Source organism: Pan paniscus, chromosome X, assembly GCF_029289425.2.
Source record: "Pan paniscus chromosome X, NHGRI_mPanPan1-v2.0_pri, whole genome shotgun sequence".
NCBI classification, from domain to species: Eukaryota; Metazoa; Chordata; class Mammalia; order Primates; family Hominidae; genus Pan; species Pan paniscus.
In genome coordinates this window covers 54,726,467-54,747,957 of record NC_073272.2, presented here as the reverse complement: position 1 = coordinate 54,747,957, position 21,491 = coordinate 54,726,467, and the positions used below count along the sequence as shown (strand labels likewise).

At 45.8% G+C, this 21,491-nt stretch overlaps 1 pseudogene; it reads right to left on the bottom strand.

Annotated features, from left to right (window-relative positions):
- Positions 1 to 7,301: 7,301 nt before the first annotated feature.
- Positions 7,302 to 9,102, bottom strand: LOC100974359 (mpv17-like protein 2; annotated as a pseudogene).
- Positions 9,103 to 21,491: the final 12,389 nt, after the last annotated feature.

Below are 21,491 nucleotides of genomic sequence, written 5' to 3'. Positions count from 1 at the left end.
GCCTCCCAAAGTGTTGGGATTTCAGGCGTGAGCCACTGTGCCCGGCTGTAGATGTTTTTTAGCTATGTTTTTTCCATTAGGATTTTTTTGAATTTTTATTTTGACAATTTCAGACTTACAGAAAAGTTTCAAGAATAGTACAAAGAATTGCTGTATACTCTTCACCTAGATTTGTTAAATGTTCACATTTTACCACATTTGTTTAGCCTACCCTGTTTCTTCCTCTGTCTCATAGATGTATTCTGTTCCATTGATCTATTGATGTATCTATGTATCTATCTATATATATTTATATGTGTATTCTTTATATATATTCTTTATATATATTTCTGTTTTCCCCTGAACCAATTGATAGTCAGTTGCAGACGTGATGCCTTTTTATACCTAAATACTTCAATGAGTATTTCCTAAAATAAGGAATTGTGTTATATAAACACTGAATAATTATCAAAAATCAGGAAATTCACATCGATAAAAATACTATTATATATAGAATCTACAGACCTTATTTAGAACTCACAAATTTCCTCAACAATAGCCTTTATAGCAAAAAAAAAAAAAAATCCTCTGAATAATGTGCATTTGGTTGTTATAGCTCTGTAGTCTCCTTCCATATGGAAGAGTCCCTCAGTCTTTCTCTGTGTTTCATGACACTGACATTTTTGGAGAGTGCAGGCTAGTTATTTTTGGACAGTTCCTCAATTCAAGTTTGTCTGATGCTTCCTCATAATAAGACTCAGGTTATGCATTTTGGTAGGAATCTCACAGAAGTGATGCTATGTCTCTTTCAGTGCATCGTATCAGGATGCACATGATGTCTAATTGTCCCATTAATGGCAATGCAAACTTGCATCACTTGGTTAAGGTAGTGTCCATCGGGTTTCTCTGCTGTAAAGTTACTGTAGTATCTTGTAGGGAGATGCATTGGGCTTATGTAAATATACTGTTACTCAAACTTTCACCCACCAGTTTTACCGTTCACTGACGATTCTCACCTGGAAAACTTATTATGGCCGAGGTCGACAAATGTTGATTTTCAAATGCCATCTTTCTTTTGACGTGTCTTGGTTGGCTTTCCAGTATAAGGGAGCACTTTTCTTTCTCCTACGTTTATTTATGTATATCCTCATAGACTATAGTTGTCTCCTTTACTCATTAAACTAGTTAAAATAGTTTAACACATTAAACTATTCTTTATTTTGATTTGCAAATGTCCCATATTTGACCAGTAGGACATCTCTAATCTCCTTTGTCCTTGGACACATTTTCATCTCTCTTTGAACAATTTCTTGTTTTCTGGCACCACAAGATGCTGCAGGCCCATCTTATACTTTCCCTGCCACACCCCTGGAACCAGCCATTTTCCCAAGGAGCCCTGTCTCTTTTTACTAGAGAATGGCATTTAGTAACCTAGATTTGGGCACTAGGTGTTATAGCTATATTTTAAGAGTTTGCTTTCTTGTTTGAAAAAAAAAAAAGCTGAAGCCACGTTACTGACAATCAGATGCTCATTGTTGGAAGTGTTGGGAAATAGGCAATATCTGCCTGTAAAAGTTGTTGGGCATTGGTGTCTTCTGAAAGCAAGTTGTACCTTGGGATGTGGTACCACAGAGATTCAGGGGAAGGAGCAGAAGTAGAGGTGACTAGCAATGAGGGTGGACCGGAACAGTTGAAAGGATAATAACAGCTTATAATTTGCATTTAGTGAGCACTTTACTGTGTGCCAGACAGTGTGCTGGGAGCTTCACAAACATTTTCTCTGATCCCTACAATAATTCTAGGAGGTGAAGTAAGGTTGACTTACTGGCTAGTAATAACTGAGCCAGGATAAGAACCCAGAGAGGGGCCGGGCACGGTGGCTCACACCTGTAATCCCAGCACTTTGGGAGGCTGAGGCGTGCAGATCACGAGGTCAGGAGTTCAAGACCAGCCTGACTAACATGGTGAAACCCCATCTCCACTAAAAATGCAAAAATTAGCCGGGCGTGGTGGCTTGCACCTGTAATCCCAGCTACTCAGGAGGCTGAGGCAGGAGAATCACTTGAACCCGGGAGTTGGAGGTTGCAGTTGAGCCTCTGAGATCGCACCACTGTACTCCAGCCTGGGTGACAGAGCGACACTCCGTCTCAACAACAACAACAACAACAACAAAAAGAACCCAGAGCGGGAGGAAAATGGTGGGAGAAGCCATTGAAGAGGGAAAATGGCATATCTCTGGATTTTGGATAAATCACTCCAGTGTAATAGGTTAGGAATTTGAAGACTGAGGCTCTAGTCCCAGCTCTGCCACCCACTAATTGTGAGATCAGGGGTAGCCACATAGCCTCTTTGAACTTTAGTTCTCTTGCCTGGCTACCTCACAGAGTTGTTAAGAGAATCAAATTAAATAGTGACTCCAAAAGCAGATTTGTAGACCATGAAGTGCTACACAAATGGAGGTGGTTACTATTTATTTATTTATTTTGTTTTTTAGAGACAGGGTCTCACTCTGTCACCCAGGCTGGAGTGCAGTAGTGTGATCACAGCTCACTGCAGCCTTGAATTCCTGGGCTCAAGCGATCCTCCACCTTCACCTCCCAAGTAGCTGGGACTACAGGTGCATGCCACCATGCGGAGATATTTTTTTTTTTTTGGTAGGGACAGGATCTTGCTTTGTTGCCCAGGCTGGTCTCAAACTCCTGGGCTCAAGCCATCCTCCTGCCTCAGCCTCCCAAAAAGTACTGGGATTATAAGCATGAGCCACCTTACCCAGCTGGAAGTGGTTATGATCTACTTAGCCTTATGAGCCTAGGGGTTTCCTCTTCCATCAGAGACCATAATTCTCTTGAAAATATAATTGATCACTGGGCACGGTGGCTCACGCCTGTAATCCCAGCACTTTGGGAGGCTGAGGCGGGCAGATCATTTGAGGTCAGGAGTTCGAGACCAGCCTGGCCAACATGGTGAAACTCCGTCTCTACTAAAAATACAAAAATTAGCTGGGCGTAGTGGCGGGTGCCTGTAGTCCCAGCTACTTGGGAGGCTGAGGCAGGAGAATCGCTTGAACCCGGGAGGCAGAGGATGCAGTGAGCCGAGATCGCACCACTACACTCCACCTTGGGTGACAGTGAGACTCCGTCTCAAAAAAGAAAGAAAGAAAGAAAAAGAAAATATAATTGATCTAGGTTACAGGAGAACCCCAGTGATCTGTGTCCCTCCTTTACCTCATGTGCCAGTGAATTTCAAGGACACTCCTTTGGCAAATATTGAGTTAGCTAATGCTACCAAACCTCCCATCACTTATACTTCTTAGTAACTGTGGCAGGTAACCTCTAAGATGACCCCCAATGATCCAGACTCTTGGTATTCACCCCTTTATTATTGTGTTTTTTGTTTTTTTGTTTTGTTTTGTTTTTTGTTTTTGAGACGAAGTTTTGCTGTTGTTGCTCAGGCTGGAGCGCAATGGCGCGATCTCGGCTCACTGCGACCTCTGCCTCCTGGGTTCAGGCGATTCTCCTGCCTCAGCCTCCTGAGTAGCTGGGATTACGGGCGCCCGCCACCACGCCCAGCTAATTTTTGTATATTTAGTAGAGTCAGGGTTTCACCATATTGACCAGCCTGGTCTTGAACTTCTGACCTCAGGTGATCCGCCCACCTCAGCCTCCCAAAGTGCTGAGATTACAGGCGTGAGCCACCGCGCCCAGCTCACCCCTTTGTTTAATCCCCTCCCCTTGAGTGTGGGCTGACCTAGGTACTTGCTTCAAACTGATGGAATTAGGCTACTAGCCTAATCACTAAGTGAAATCCTATCACCTTTGACACATTCCATCAGTTTGAAGCAAGTACCTAGGTCAGCCCACACTCAAGGGGAGGGGATTAAACAAAGGGTTGAGATGGGCACAGTGGCTCACGCCTGTAATCCCAGCACTTTGGGAGGCCAAGGCGGGTGGATCACCTCAGGTCAGGAGAGCGAGACCATCCTGGCCAACACGGTGAAACCCCGTCTCTACTAAAAATACAAAAATTAGCTGGGCGTAGTGGCAGGCACCTGTAGTCCCAGCTACTCGGGAGGCTGAGGCAGGAGAATGGCGTGAACCCGGGAGGTGGAGCTTGCAGTGAGCCGAGATCACGCCACTGCACTCCAGCCTGGGCGACAGAGCGAGACTCCATCTCAAAAAAAAAACAAAAACAAAAACTGTGACTTCTGACCGGGTGTGGTGGCTCACACCTGTAATCCCAACACTTTGGGAGGCTAAGGCAGGATGATCGCTTGAGCACAGGAGTTTGAAACCAGGCTGGGCAACATAGTGAGATCCCATCTCTACAACAACAACAAAAAAAAAAAAAAAAAAAAAGAAGAAGAAGAAGAAAAGAAAAGAAAATTAGCAAGGCATGGTGGCATACACCTGTAGTCCCAGCTACCCAAGAGGTTGAGGTGGGAGAATCACTTGCGCCCAGGAGGTCAAGGCTGCAGTGAGCTGTGATCACGCCACTGCACTATAGCCTGGGCAACAGAACAAGGCCCTGTCTCAAAAAACAAAACAAAACAACAACAACAACAACAAAAAACTATAAAACTATGCCTTCTAGCTTGCTAGAGTATGATTATCTCTTTCGTTGGCTTTGATGAAGCAAGCTGCCATGTTGGGGAGGTCCATGTGGCAAGGAACTGAAGAGCAGCATGCAGCCAGAAACTGAGGCTGTCAGTCTAACAGTCTTTGACGAATTGGAAATCTGCCAATAACCAGGTGATCTTGGAAGTGGCTCCTTCCTCTGTCAAGCCTTCAGATGAGACTCCAGCCCTGGATGACACCTTGATTACAGTCTTGTGAGGGAGCCTGAAGCAGAGGACCCAGTTAAGCTATGTGTAGATTCCTAATCTACAGAAACTATTAGATGAAGAAATGTTGTGGCTTTCTTTTTTTCTTTTTTCTTTTTTTTGAGATGGGGTTTCACTCTTGTTGCCCAGGCTGGAGTGCAGTGGTGTGATCTTGGCTCACTGCAACCTCCACCTCCAGGGTTCAAGCGATTCTCCTGCCTCAGCCTCCCAAGTAGCTGGGATTACAGGCATGCACTACCACGCTGGCTAATTCTTTTTTGTATTTAGTAGAGATGGGGTTTCATCATGTTAGTCAGGCTGGTCTCGAACTCCTGACCTCAGGTGATTCACCTGTGTCGGCCTCCCAAAGTGCTGGGATTACAGGTGTGTGCTACTGCGCCTGGCTGAAATGTTGTTTTAAGCCACAAAATTTGTGGCCATTTGTTACTCAGCAATAGATAACTAATACAGTAACTATCTTTTATATAAGCTCCTCTTATCATCTGTTTGCTTCTTTTTATTTTTTGAGACAGAGTCTTGCTGTGTCACCCAGGTTGGAGTGCAGTGGCACTATCATAGCTCACTGCAGCCTCAAACTCCAGGGCTCAAGAGACCCTCCCACTTCAAACTCCTGAGTAGCTGGGACTACAAGCATGCACCAACACAACTGGCTAATTTTTTATTTTATTTTATTTTATTTTTGTAGTGACGAGGTCTCGTTATGTTGCTCAGGCTGGTCTGGAACTCCTGGACTCAAGCAGTCCTCCCATCCCAGCCTCCCAGAGTGCTGGGATTGCAGGTGTGAGCCCCTGCGCCTGGCCTCGCCTGTATCTCTTACAACTCTGCATTTTCCCTCCCTTGAGCCAACCTTGAACTGCTTTGCTTCCTTCAAAACCTTTCTACTATACCTTCTGGAAACCTCACTCTATAGTTAAGAAGCTCCCCTTGATCGGGCGTGGTGGCTTACGCCTGTAATCCCAGCACTTTGGGAGGCCGAGGTGGGCGGATCACGAGGTCAGGAGTTCAAGACCAGCCTGACCAACATGGTGAAACCCTGTCTTTACCAAAAATACAAAGATTAGCCGGGCGTGGTGGCACGCGCCTGTAATCCCAGCTACTTAGGAGGCTGAGGCAGAAGAATCGCTTGAACCTGGGAGGCGGAGGTTGCAGTGAGCTGAGATTGCACCACTGTACTCCAGCCTGGGTGACAGAGCTAGACCCCGTCTCAAAAAAAAAAAAAAAAAAGAAGCTCCCCTATAGGATATAATATATTTGGGGTTTTTGTGTTTTGTGGGTTGTTTTTTTTGTGTGTGTGTGGTTTTTTTTTTTTTTTTTTTTTGAGATGGAATCTCCCTCTGTCGCCCAGGCTGGAGTGCAGTGGCGTGATCTCGGCTCACTGCAACCTCTGCCTCCCGGTTTAAGCGATTCTATGGCCTCAGCTTCCCGAGTAGCTGGGATTACAGGTGGCCCTCACCAGGCCTGGCTAATTTTTGTATTTTCAGTAGAGACAGGGTTTCACCATGTTGACCAGGCTGGTGTCAAACTCCTGACCTCAGGTGATCCACCCGCCTCGGCCTCCCAAAGGGCTGGGATTACAGGCATAAGCCACTGCCCCCGGCCAGGTTTTGTGTTTTCTAGAATGGGATCTCAGTCTGTCACCCAGGCTGGAGTGCAGCAGTGTGATCATTTCTCACTGTGGTCTCCAACTTTGGGGCTCAAGCAATCCTTCCACCTCAGCCTCTGGAGTAGCTGGGACTGCAGGTATGAGCCACCGCACTTGGCTGGATATAACATATTTGAATAAAAAGGGAGACATACCTTGTTCCTGGATGGGCAAACTCATTTATTAAAATGTTAATACTCTCCAAATTAATTTATAAATTTAATGCAACCCAAATAATTTTTAGTTGATATTACATTTCTAAACTGTATCCCTTTAGAAGAGTAAACATCTAGAAATAATCAAGAAAATTCTGAAAATGAGTAATGCATACCAACTATTCTTAGCACTTATTGAAAGACATTGTGAGGCTATAGGAATTAAACAGTGATACCAGTTCAAAACTGACAACTAGATCAGTGGAACACAATAGAAAGTTCAGAAAAAAAATTGCCTATGGACAATTTAGTAATTGACAGATATTTTAATTCATTGGTGAAAAGATAGATTGTATAATAAATGGTGTTGGGATAACTGGCTTGTGATTTTGGTGAAAATGAAATTGGATCTCTAATTCCTTACACCAAAATAAATTTGAGGTGTATGAGATAAATAAATAAATAAGGCTGGGCGCCTGGCCTAATTTTTGTATTTTCTGTAGAGACAGGGTTTTGCCATGTTGCCCAGGCTAGTCTCAAACTTCTGGCCTCCCAAAGTGCTGGGATTACATGCATGACCCACCACGCTCAACCCTGCTCCCCTTCTGGGAGTCAGTCTTGCATCTTGTCCCTAGGGGTGGGCAGCTTAGTCTGCTCAGGTGCCCAGGCCATATAGCCTGGGGTGTCAGAGGAACTGGTACTTCAGGCAGGACAGATATGTGTCCCAGCCCAATGTCAGGCCATTGATGTAGGTGACTCGGAACTGGGAGGAGGGGGGTGCACAAAGGGAAAGTTCGCCAGCGTGCAGCCGGCCACATGCACCAGTCAGCCTTGTAGAATTCCCAGAACTTGTCCTGCAGCTCCTGGCAGCTCTCTCCCAGCGTCTGGCCTTCCAGGCAGCCAAGGCCCAAGACGTGTCATATGCTCAGCATGGGAGAGGCTACCAGCTGATCGATCCATGAGGACCTTCCTGAGGGCATTTGGGAGGCCACAGAGGCCAGACACAGGGAGTAGGTGGTCCAGCCAGAGGTACCAGTAGTGCGGGAAAGGATCCACGCTGCCATCCACTGCTAGCATGCTCACTGAGTGCCACCTGTGGAACATCTGGTCAGGCTGGGTGTAGACCTCCCAGGACTGTCACACACCGTCCCGGGCTACCATAAGCACACCACAGCCCAGTGTGTTGATGACCAGCAGCACACAGCCCTGGAACAGGGACTGCCCCATAGTCCACAGGCCATACGGCCAGTGCCAGTAACATTTGGCCCTGTTGTTACTCAGTTGTTGTCTGAGTAACATTTGGCATTGTTGAGCTCTCCCCTCCATTTGGAAGATTTGCCCTTGGTTTCTGTGACACCATACTCTCCTGGCTTTACTCTTTACTGTTTGGCCACTACTTCTCAGTCCCTTTTGCAGGCCCCTCTTCCTCTGCCCTTTCCTTAGAATCTGGTGTTCCATAAGGCTATGTCCCAGCCTTTTTCTCATTTTTGTGGAAATAAATGAAGACCCACCAAATAAGAAAAGCAAAGCCTATTTTTTTCAGAGCTTGCTATAGCAAGGGAGTCGGCCACCATCACTTGCCTATTGGCAGAGACTCAAAGGCAGGCAGAGCAGTGGTAAAGCTTTAGCATGGAGAAAAGGGAAGGCTTCAGGTGTGCCCTGACTGGAGGCTGTTGGTGGGGGAAGCTGGAGGTGGCTAGCTAGAAGCGGGGTAGCCTATGTGGTTGGTTGGGGATACATATTTGTCTGTCTCTGGTTAGTACTAAGTTGGAGGCAGGGACAAAAATTAGGGAAGCTGCTAGTTATTCATCAAGTCCTGGCCATTTGGGGCCAATGTTTTTTTGTTTTTGTTTTTTTTTGAGACACAGTTTCACTCTGTCACCCAAGCTGGAGTGCAGTGGTGTGATCTTGGCTCACTGCAGCCTTCGCCTCCCGGGTTCAAGTGATTCTCCTGCCTCAGCCTCCGGAGTATCTGGGATTATAGGCACAAGCCACCACGCCCAGCTATTTTTTGTATTATTAGTAGAGATGAGGTTTCACCATGTTGACCAGGCTGGTCTTGAACTCCTGACCTCAGGTGATCCACCCACCTCGGCCTCCCAAAGTGCTGAGATTACAGGCGTGAGCCACCACGCCCGGCCGGGGCCAATTGTTAGAGAAATATTTGCTTAGCTTCCTGGATTGTCACTAGAGGTGGCAAGCTGGTTTCCTGCAAGTCTGACTTAAGGCAGGCTGGCTTCCTGGGCTGTTTATTGTACATAAGGAGTGGGCTTCCTGGACAGGTTACTGCAGGTTGTAGGTCAGAGTTCTGTTTTTATATATGGTCTGGCCATTGTCAATTTGTACGTTCAGGCTCTCATTCTGTGCAGTCTTGGTAGACGACCTCACCCATTCCTATAGCTTTAATAGCCATCTACATGTTGATGGTTCCCAACTCTTTCGCTCTAGCCTATATTTCTTTCCTGCACTTCATATCCATATGTCCATCTACCTCCTGGAAATCTCCCCTTGGACATTCCAGACACTTAAAATTTGGCAGGTCCAAAATTGAATTCAGTATTTTCCCCAGAAACCTGTTCCTCTTTGGGTGTTCTCTGTCTCAGTGAATGGTTCCATCATCCACTCAGCTACCTCAGCCATTAAACCCAGGCTTCCTCTCTGACCCACTCTGTCAACCATCACATACAATCCGTCACTAATCATGTTGATTTTTATCTCCTAAATATTCTATAAGTCAGAGATTTGACACACAGGCTTATGGATCCTGGAGGATTCCAAAGCATTCATGAACGTGCTGAATTGTAGACAAAATTTGGTCTATAATATCTAGTGGCATTTTTCTGGGGAGAGTCTGCAGGCCATGGCTTTCATTCACAGACAGGTCTATGACTGAACAAAAGGTTTAGAACCACTTCTCTAAATGCATCCATTCCTCCTCATCCATCCTCCCACCCTGACCAGATATAGTCACTACAGAGGACTATGTCTCCCAATAACAGCCTCTTTGCTCTCTTAACAGCTGCAAATAAGGAGGGGATCTTGCTGTGGCCATGGGCAGAGGCCAGCAGTGCTGGATGCTCTGTGCCCCAGGTGTGCCACTGTGGCCTGCTCCCCTCCCCACATGTCCACAGGTCACTTACTCTTTTTTCCTTTTCCTCCCCTCCCCCATCTCTCTTTCTTCATCTTCTTTTCTGTTTCGCTCATTCTCTTTCCCTTCCCCAGCTTGTCTCATGCTTCCTTAACGCTCTGATTGTAGGGCATTGGGATCTTTGACACACGTAGCTTGAAGCCTCTTAAAACCAGGACTAGAGGCAGCATTCACCCTGCTCATTGGCTCCCACTGGCAGAGCCCTCAACACCCCCTCCATGGAAGAGGAAAGGGAAGTGGGAGGGAGGCTGAGCTTGGAGATGTGGGGCCAGTAATTAGGGAGACCTCAGCCCCAAGAATAGCTGTAGTGTTAGGAGGAATATGGGGGGCAGCTCAAAGAATCATAGACCCGAAAATCCTTGATTAAAACTTAAAGTTGGGAAGACATTTTACGTTCTCTAACCTGATCTTTCCCCCATCTCTTACAGATGGTGCTTGATTCCTTTTTTTCCTCAACTCGTATTTCCAACAACAAGTCCTATTGGCTTTACCTCAAAATATATTCCACTCTGTTCTACTGATCTCTGTATGCATTCTTTCTTTAACACCACGGTGATTATTATAAAATGTATATTTGGTCTCCCCATTTCCTGACATACAACTCCTAAAATCCTTTAAAATCTCCAAAGTGATGTCTTTTTATATGTCAATGAGTTGGCTGATGGCCAACAGCCCCTAGGTAGCTTCAGGATTGGGGATTGGTCCCCAAAAAGACCAAGGCAGGATTAGACAGTTGGGACTTTCAGCTCCATTTCCCCACCTCAGGGGAGGGGAGAGGGGCCGGGAAGGTTCAGCTGATCACCAATGACCAATGATTTAATCAGTCATGTCTGCATAATAAAGCCTCCATAACAACCCAAAAGGCCAGAGCTTGGGGAGATTCCAGATAGCAAAACACGTGGAGACTCCTGGAGGGTGGCACACTCGGAGAAGGCATGAAGCACTGTGCCCCTTCCCACAGGCCTTGCCCCATGCATCTTTTCATCTATATCCCTTGTAATATTCCTTATAATAATCCAATACCCTTTTGCTGCCTGACCGTTGCCATCATGGGTCGCATGCATGCTCCTGGTGGCTGACGCTGACTTCCGATGATGTGAAGGAGCAGATTGACAAACTGGCCAAGGAAGGGCCTGACTCCCTCACGAATCAGATAAGGATGCTAAATGCTATCTGATTCTGATAGAGAGCTGGATTCATCATTTGGCCCGATATTATAACACCAAGTGAGTCCTCCCTCTTGATTGGAAATATGAGTCATCCACAGCCTCTGCCCTGGTCACATAAATTGTCTATGTACTCAAGCAATAAAATGATTGTTTAACTAAAAAAACAAAAATCTAATACATATAAGTAAGTGCCGGACGCAGTGGCTCATGCCTGTAATCCCAGCACTTTGGGGAGCTGAGGCAGGTGGATCATGAAGTCAGGAGATGGAGACCATCCTGGCCAACATGGTGAAACCTCGTCTCTACTAAAAGTACAAAAAAATTAGCTGGGCATGGTGGCGTGTGCCTGCAGTCCTAGCTACTTGGGAGGCTGAGGCAGGATAATCACTTCAACCTGGGAGGTGGAGGTTGCAATGAGCCGAGATCGCGCCACTGCACTCCAGCCTGGTGACAGAGCGAGACTCCGTCTTAAACAAATAAACAAACAAAAAATAATAAATAAATAAATAAGTAAATAAATTATGTAAGTGTTTCCTTGAGTTCTGTGAAGACCGTGTCTAATGATGAAACTTTGACAACTTCCCCTTTTCCTTGTATCTGGAATAGAAACTTTTCTGTGAGCTACTCTAACAAATTAATGGAACTCAGTGAGGGGGTTGTGGAAACTCAGTTTATAGCCAGTCTGTCAAAATCACTGGTAAAACAACCAGGAGTCACATCTGAAGGCGGAGGTGAGGATGAGCGAGGGGAACATGGCATTCTTGGAGACAGCTCTCAACCTGTGAGATCTGACGCCATCTCCGGGTAGTTAGTATCAAAATTACATGAAATTAGAGGACATTCATCTGGTGTCCACAACAAAACTGATTGCTCATTTAGTGTGTGTACTCCCACACATCTGGTCACAGAAATCTGTGTTGATTGTTCTGTGAGAGCAGAGCAAAAACAGTTTGTTTTTTTCCACACTCAACCACACTGTCTTGTGTACCATAGCTTTATAGTACTGTGGCGTCTTGACATTAGATAGTGCGAATCCTCCAACTTTGTTTTTCAGTATTGCTATAATATAGCTTGCTGAGATTTTGACTGAAATGATACTGAATATATATATTAAGTTGGAAAGAAATGACATCCTAAAAATATTGAGTCCTCTTTTTCATGAACATGGAATAGCTCTCCCTTTATTTAGATTTCTTTCATTCATGTTTTGCAGTTTTGTAGATTTGGGTCCAGTACACATTTTGTTATATTTTATTCCTAAGTATTTCATTGTTTTACTGCTATTGAAAACAGTATTGCAGTCAGGCGTGGTGGCTCACGCCTGTAATCCTAGCACTTTGGAAGGCCAAGACAGGTGGATCACTTGAGGTCAGGAGTTCGAAACCAGCCTGGCCAACATGGTGAAACCCTGTCTCTACTAAAAATACCAAAAAATAGCCGTGTGTGGTGGCGTGCACCTGTAATCCCAGCTACTTGGGAGGCTGAGGCAGGAGAATTGCTTGAACCTGGGAGGCAGAGGTTGCAGTGAGCCGAGGTCATGCCACTGCACTCCAGCCTGGGCAACAGAGCAAGACTCTGTCTAAAAAAAAAAAGAAAAAAGGCTGGGTGTGGCGATCACACTGGTAATCCCAGCACTTTTGGGAGGTCAAGGCAGGAGGATTGTTTGAGGCCAGGCATTCAAGACTAGCCTGGGCAACAGAGCGAGACTCTGTCTAAAAAAAACAAAACAAAAAAATCAGTATTGCTTCTCTAAAATTTCAAATTCTAATTGTTTATTGCTGGTATATAGGAAAGCAATTGTTTTTTTGTGTATTGACCTTGTACCCTGTGACCTTGCTATATATATTTTCATTAGTTCCAGGAGTGGTACCCCCTATAGATTGTTTGGGATTTTCTGCTATTCCACACATTTTAACAAATTGCATTTTTATTTTCACTTAATTTGAAATATTTAAAAATTTATCTTGAGACTTCTTCTTTGACCTCTATGTTATTTAGAAATTTGTTGTTTAATTTCCAAATATTTGGGGATTTCCCAGCCATCTTTCAGTTACTGGTTTCTATTTTATTTCTTTTTTTTCTTTTTTTTTCGAGAAGGAGTCTCGCTCAGCCACCCAGGCTGGAGTGCAGTTTGGCACAATCTCAGCTCACTGCAACAACCATCTCCCGGGTTCAAGCGATTCTCCTGCCTCAGCCTCCCGAGTATCTGGGATTACAGGCACCCGCCATCATGCCCGGCTAATTTTTGTATTTTAATAGAGATGGGGTTTCACCATGTCAGCCAAGCTGGTCTTGAACTCCTGACCTCAGGTGATCCGCCCGCCTCAGCCTCCTAAAGTGCTAGGATTACAGGCATGAGCCACCACACCTGGACGGTTTCTATTTTATTTCTATTGTGGTTTGAGAGCATACTTTGTATGATTTCTATTCTTTTAAATTTGTGGGTTTTTTTTTTTCTTTTCTTTTTAGAGACAGGGTCTCACTCTGTCACTCATGCTGGAATGCAGTGATGCAAACATAGCTCACTGCAACCTCGAAATCTTGGGCTTGCGGGGGTCTTCCTGCCTCAGCCTCCTGAGTAGCTGGAACTACAGGTACGTACCACCACGCCCAGCTATTTTTTTTATTTTTAATTTTTTTGTTGAGACAGGGTCTCGCTATATTGCCCAGGCTAGTCTTGAATGCCTGGCCTGAAACAATCCTCCTGCCTTGACCTCCCGAAAGTGCTGGGATTACCAGTGTGATCGCCACACCCAGCCTTTTGAATTTGTTAAGGTGTGTTTTATGGCCCAGAATATAGTCTATCTTGGTGCATGTTCCATGTCAGCTTGAGAAGAATGTGTATTCTGCTGTTATTGGATGAAGTCTCTATAAATTTTGATTAGATCATATTGATTGGTAGTGCTGCCCAGGTAAAAATCTATTCCAAATCTGTCCACATATCTTTCTCCACAATTACTATCCTAGCCCAAGCTATCACGGTCTCTTGCCTGGACTGTCTAACTGGCTTCATAACTAGCCTCTTAGCTGGCCTTCTTGTTTCTGGTTTTGCCTCCACTATAACCCATTCTCCATACATCAGACAGAGTAAGCTTTAAAAGACAAAATTCAGATCATGTCACTTCCAGCTCAAAATCCTCCAATGGCTTTTCATTGTATCTGAAATAAAAATTAAATGTCTTCCATGGCTGGCATGGCCCTACACCATTTTACTCCAGAACTTCTTTCCTACCTCATCTAGTACCAGTCTTTCCTCTTGCTGCCTCCAGCTGGACTTCTTTCTGAATTCCCTTGAATACACCAAGCTCATCTCTCACCCTGGGATCCCATGCCTCTGGGCCCTCATGAAATGACTGACAACTTCTTGTCATTCAGGCTCACCTCAACTCTCACCTCCATGGAGAATCCTTCCCTGACTAACCTATTTCATCTTGTTCTCCATCCTCACCCTATTATACTACCTTTGTACTGTTTTTTGTTTTATTCATTTGTTTTCATAACACTTTTGACTTTTTGAAATGTTCTTGTTCATATATTTGTTTGGTTGTTTGTGTCTGTTATCCTTTCTCTAAAATGTGAGCTCTAGGAGAGCAGGGATCTTCTTCACCACTAAGTAGCCAGAACCGAGAACAGTGCCTGACACCTAGATATTTACTGAGTGGCTGCACTTCTACTTGAACATTTCCAGTGACTTGGAATGGACTACTTTGGTCCATGGGGTGGCTAGTGCCTCTTTAGATAGTTTTGTATGTTAGAAATTTCACCTGTCTCTTGAACTAAATGCTGCATTCTTGACCATGTAAACAGATTAGAAGAGAAATGTATGATCATTAGAAAAGATGCTGATGAAGCATTTGGTAAAACTTAACTCCTGTTCATAACAAAAGAGATTCTTAGCAAGCCGGGCACGGTGGCTGACACCTGTAATCCCAGCACTTTGGGAAGCTTAGATGGGCAGATCGCTTGAGCCCAGGAGTTCCAGACAGCCTGGGCAACATGGTGAAACCTCATCCCTACAAAAAATAGCCAGGTGTGGTGGCATACACCTGTGGTCCCAGCTACTTAGGGGGGCTGAGGTGGGAGAATCTTGAGCCTGGGAGGTCAAAGCTGCAGTGAGCTGTGATGGCGCCACCACACTCCAGCCTGGGCAACAGAGCAAGACCCTGTCTTAAAAAAAAAAAAAAAAAAGGAATGAGAGGAAACTTCCCTAACCTGATAAAGAGTAAAGACTATCCTCCAAAATCCTCCGAATCCTCCAGTGAAGACCATGTCTAATGATGAAACATTGACATCTTCCCCTTTAACATAAGTAACAGCACAAGGATGCTCATTATCATCCCTTTTGGTCAGAATTGAATTGGAGATCCTGCAAAACAAGGCAAAGAAACAAAACAATAGGAATACGGATTTAGAAGGAAGAAACAAAACTGTCATTTAAATCTTCTGCCTTCTCGGGCGGCTCACGCCTGTAACACCAGCACTTTGGGAGGCCGAGGCGGGAAGATCACTTGAGGTCAGGAGTTCAAGACCAGCCTGGCCAGCATGGTGAAACGCTGTCTCTACTAAAAATACAAAAATTAGCCAGGCATGTTGGTGGGCACCTGTAATCCCAGCTACTCGAGTGGCCGGGGCAGGAGAATTGCTTGAACCTGGAGGCAGAGGCTGCAGTGAGCTGAGATCATGGCACTGCACTCCAGCCTGGGCAACAAGAGTGAGACTCTGTCTCTAAATAAATAAATAAATAAATAAATCTGCCTTTTCATAAATCGTACTCACTGGTCCTTCTTTTTTCTGGAGGCCCACAGAACAAAGCTGTCCCCTCTTTTGCATGGTAGCCCCAGGTCTTCTTCCCTCTCTGGGCCTCGATCACCTCATCTGTAAAATAAGGTTATCCAAAAAGCTCCTTGTGTTTCTATCCTTCCATGCTCCTCTGAGTCCATATCCTCCTTTCTACGGGCAAAACATCTCCGTTTTCCTAATAGTGATGATTTCTACATCCTTCCTTTCCTAGCAACACACTCCATTTTGTTTTGTTTTGCTTTGTTTAAATATGGTGCCCAGAACTGGAGCAGAAGGTGAAGAAAGGCGAGGGCACAAAAAGATGAAAATAGAAGGAGTTAGACTGAAAACACAGCTTGAAAATGGTAGAGAGAGGCAGCCAAGGGGAAGGGCTTGGGGGAGGGAGGACAGAAGACGCAGGGGACAGCCTCTGAGACAGAAGTGGCCTGGTGGGGCCAGCCTGTGGGCAGTGCCCCATCTCCTTAACTTATTTCCCTGGGAGGGGAGGAAGTTCCCCTCCATAGTTTGGGAGACGGTGATGGGCACAGAGTCTGTGGTCAGCCACAGCCCTGGGTGGCTCTGCCGGTCCTCCCTTCCAGCTTTCCTCCTCCTGGACTCCAGGACTCTCTCTCCCAGAGCTGGGGTGGGGGTAGGGACAAGGGGCATTGACAAAAGCCAGCTCCAGATGGGAAGGGGAACTGCACAGCATTGGGTCCCTGTCCAGGAGGCAGGAGCAGCCGCCACAGTGGGAGGGAGCAGCAAGCCAACAGCTGAGTGCGACAAGGCCTGGGTTATTTTTTTTCCAGTTTGTTGGCATGTGGGTGGATTTTTTTCTCCTTTTTTCTTCTCTCCTGCTCTCTGCCGTTTCCACAGAGATGTGGGAGTTTGCAAATTTGTCTCAGTGGAGGGGAAAGGCAAGAGCTGATTTTGGGGGTCCTTGTCAGGGACCAGGGGAACGGAGAAGGGCACAGCAATTTTGGCAGCAGAAAAAGCAGGACCCATTCCCTGGTGGCATCCCTGGGGCAAAGAAGGCTCTCACTTTCTCCTTTTGTCTTGAGGCTGCAAGGATGCCTTTTCACCTCTCCTCAGCTCTTGGCTCTCAAATCCATCCCACCTGGTGATTGCAAAAGCCTCCCTCTGCTTCCTTTCTTGCTCTGCAGTGCCAAATGCACTTTCCTCGGGGCCCTGGACCAACTAGGGCCACTCCTGAGACTCTTCTGACCAGAGGCCGCTCTCCTTGTTAGTATCTCTGGGGGTTGGGCTTGTGGGGAGCTGAGGAGCTTTTCTTTTTTTGAACTATACATTTAAGGGATAAAAGACGGTACCTATAGCACATGCTAAGTGTCAAATGAGTGTTTCAGGCTTTCAGAGGGGGAAGTTTTCTGAAAGGATTAAGGGGTGAGTAGTTTAGCGAGTCTGGAGGACATGGGACCTAGACAAACTGACAAAGTAGCTGAGGGCATGCCAGCCAGGGGCAACAGTGGCCGGGGCTGTGGACCTGGACACTTAGATGCTGATTCTGGTTCTGCCATTAATTTGTAATGTAATGCTGAAGAAGGAAATTTTTTCCCTCCTCTTGGGCTTTGTTTCCTCATCTGGAAAATGGGCTGGATCTCTAAAGCTCTACAGATCTGTGCAGACTGAATCCTGATTCCTGGCATCGAGGGTTAGGAGCCATGTAATGAGATCATGTGTATACGAGTGCATTGAACACCATCAAGGAGTAGGCTTGCCTGAGACTCAGAGGTTTCTTGAGATGTGGGTCTTTCAAGTGCTAAAACAATCTTGGGCAAACGGGTATGGTTGATCTCCCAAGCAAGGACCACATCCACTAGTTGTTATTATCATTATCATTATCATTATCATCATTATCATTATTATTACCACTAGAGGGCAATACTCTCTTATGCCTGGGAGTAGGTCTTATCCCACCGGAAAGGTGCAGAACTGATCCCTCATTCCAGGACCAATCAGATCGATCTCTCTTTTTTTTTTTCTTTTCTTTTTTGAGACAGAATCTTGCTCTGTTGCCAGGCTGGAGTGCAGTGGCGCGATCTTGGCTCACTGCAACCTCCGCCTCCCAGGTTCAAGCGATTCCCCTGCCTCAGCCTCCCGAGTAGCTGGGATTACAGGCGCGCGCCAACACGCCTGGCTAATTTTTTGTATTTTAGTAGAGACAGGGTTTCACCATGTTGGCCAGGGTGGTCTCTAACTCCTGACCTCAGGTGATCCACCTGCCTTGACCTCCCAAAGTGCTGGGATTACAGACATGAGCCACCGCACCCGGCCCCAATCAGATCTCTCAATCTTCCTCCTGGAGAGCAGAATCCTGAGAAATAGAGAGATTTGTGAATTCCGAATTCCAGGAGTTTCCTTTCAGTTCTGCCCTGTGGTCTGACTGCCAATTGTGCCCGAACCCGAATCAGCAGGTGGTGGCCAGTCTGTCCCACTGTGGCAGAACTGCCTGCTTCCTAGGGGACTGGGGAAATGGAGAGATGCTGACAAGTAGCTTTGGTTTGTCTGAACACAATGGGCGCTTTCACAAAGCTATGCCGTTTGCCCCATGCTTTGATTGTCTGGCCGTATATGCGTTCTGCAAGGCTAGCCAAGCCAGCTCCATAGATGCAGGAGCTGGCCTCCTCCTTTCTAAAGAAATGATTTCAGCCAGACACGGCGGCTCACGCCTGTAACCCCAGCACTTTAGGAGGCCAAGGCAGGCAGATCACCTGAGGTTGGTAGTACGAGACCAGCCTGACCAACATGGAGAAACCCTGTCTCTACAAAAATAAAAATTAGCCGGGTGTGGTGGCGCATGCCTGTAATCCCAGGTACTGGGGAGGCTGAGGCAGGAGAATTGCTTGAACCTGGGAGGCAGAGGTTGCAGTGAGCCGAGATCTCGCCATTGCACTCCAGCCTGGGTAACAAGAGTGAAACTCTGTCTCAAAGAAAAAGAAAGAAAGAAATGATTTCTCTATTACCCTATACCTCTTATCACATTGAATTGTAGTTATGATTTATCTGTCTACATAATCGATTAGGTTGTCGATTCATGCATTCAACAAACATGGACTGCTTATCCTGGCTTTTGGCCAGGCTTATGATACAGTGGGAAGCAAAACACAGTATCTGCCCTTGTAGAGCTAACAGTCTAATGAGGAGGCAGGAGGTTAGCAAACCAAAAACTGCACAAATCAATATAGAATTACAAACTTGCTAAGTTCAGGAATGAAAAGGACTCACTGAGAGAATGTATCAGAGGGATCTGCCCAGTTTGGGAGTGAGAGAAGGTGCCTGATGAGCCAACATTTGATCTGAGATTTGAAGGATGAATAGGCAGTTTAGTGGGCAAAGGCAGCAAAGAGAACTTTCCGCGCCAAAGGAACAGCAGGTGTGCAGGGCCCGAGGTGGGAAGAGCCTAGCTCCCTGGAGGAATGTTTGCTCCTTGAGGGTACAGCTTGCCTCTGGTTTATCTTTTACTGTAGCTCCAGATCTGGCACATAGAGAAACCAATAAATGTTTGTTGAACTGAATTGAATGAGATTTTGTTATGGAAAGCATCATAAGTTGGGGGTTGAAAGGCCTAGCTTCTACTTGCATTGCCTCTGGGCAATTCAGTTCCATTTTCCAACTGCTTACTGTTCACCCACAGTGGGCAAGAACCCAGGGCCAAGCCTGGTTGGGGGATTGAAAGGTCAACAAAACCGTCTCTGCCCTCCTCAAGCAATCCTCCTGCCTCAGTCTCCTGAGTAGCTGGGACCACAGATGCATGCCACCACATCCAGCTAATTTTTTTTTCAGTAGATACAGGGTCTCACTACATTGCCCACGCTGGTGTTGAACTCCTGAGCCTGAGTGATCCTCCCACCTTAGCTTCTCAAAGTGCTGGGATTACAGGCGTGAGCCACTATGCCTGGCCAAAATTATCTTAATTCAACTCCTCCATGTAGTGTTTCCATTCCCTAGGCAACAGACCCTCCTGATGAGGTTGTCCAGCCACTATTTGAAGACCTCCAATGACAGTGAACTCCACCACGGCCCTGGTGGAGTAGCGAACAAGGAGACAAGTCCTTTCAACTCTCTGAGCCTCTTTTTATCCGGTTATAAAATGAGGGGTTTGGATTACATGATCTCTAAGGTTCTTTCCAGCTCCAGCAGTCTTGACCTGTTCTTCCTTGAATAATAGCCAGTTAGATGGCAGTGGAGAGCAATGGAACGGATTTTTTTATTTCTCCTGCCCTGTAGGAGTTACATGCAGTAGGACTGGGGAAATGCAGGCTTGAGTTCTGTTTATGGACCATTCTTCCTTTCAGGAGTGTCTCAGGGGCTGTCAGGGTTCATTGCTTCTGGCTGGAATGTTCCAGCATTCAAAGACCTTTGTTTCTTTTTTTCCTGTCCCCCCTCCTTACCTCCCGGCCAGACTTCTTTTCTACATCTAGGACTGTGTAGTGCAAATCAGGGCCGGAAGGAGCCTTTAAAATTATCTTTTTTTTCTTTTTTAGAGACAAGGTCTCCTGTCTCCCAGGATGAAGTACAGTGGCACAATTATAGCTCACTGCAGCCTCAACCTCCCGGTCTCAAGCAATCCTCCTGCCTCAGTCTCCTAAGTAGCTGAGACCACAGATGCGTGCCACCACATCCAGCTAATTTTTTTTTTTTTTCAGTAGAGACAGGGTCTCACTACATTGCCCACGCTGGTGTCGAACTCCTGAGCTTAAGTGATCCTCCCACCTTGGCTTCCCAAAGTGCTGGGATTACAGGCGTGAGCCACTGTGCCTGGCCAAAATTATCTTATTCAACTCCTCCATGTAGTGTTTCCATTCCCTAGGCAACAGACCCTCCTGATGAGGCTGTCCAGCCACTACTTGAAGACCTCCAATGACAGTGAACTCGCCATCTTCGCCAAGCATCGCCTGTGAGAGCTTTCTTCCCTCTGGGATCATCTCTCTGTAATTTTCACCCATTGCTTCTGGCTGTGCCCTTTGGAGCTAAGCAGAATAATTCCACTACATTGCCCCCCTGACAGCCTATTGGATATTTGAAGACAGTAATCATGTCCTCATAAGCCTGCTCTCCTCTAGGCCAAATATCATCTGTTCCTTCAAATGTTCTTCATTGTTTCAAATCCCCTTAGCATCTGTAAATATAATTTAGTTTATGTAAGATTTATATCCCGCCTACTTTAAAGAGGATATTAGGCGACTCATCAGTTTATAACATGAAAGAAAGACAATTAGGGATAAAAATGTGGAAGAAAACAGACCAGATACCATGTAAAGGAAGCACGAATAGATGTTGCCAGGTACCTAAAATGAACTGGATTATAATTGGACTCTGAATTTGGCTCAAAGTTTTATGGCAGCTAGGACAAAATTGGAAACACATTGGGTTATGTGGTTTTATGTTCTGACAGGATCAAGCTTACAAATCATCTTCAGAGAGAAAATTTTCCTAAAACGAAACCCCAGACTTGCCTATTAGAATTGCTTTCTGTGCAGCTGTTCGAGACTGATAGGTATTTTGGTTACATCTCACCCCTTCCCCCACTAGGGGAAAGGGGGCTGGAAGGATAATTAATTAATTAGCCAAATGCCGTCTCAGTTTTAAGCACCGCTATCTCTTTAGGGATCCCCACAGAGAAGAGAATCTTCCTTTTCCTTTTCTTTTTTCTTCTATGTTCGTCACAGATGGTTACTTTCCTACCTTTCTGCCCTCTAAAGTCTGCAATCTTAAGACTCTGGAACACCAGACCGCAGGAAATAGCCTGAGAAAAGGGTCATAG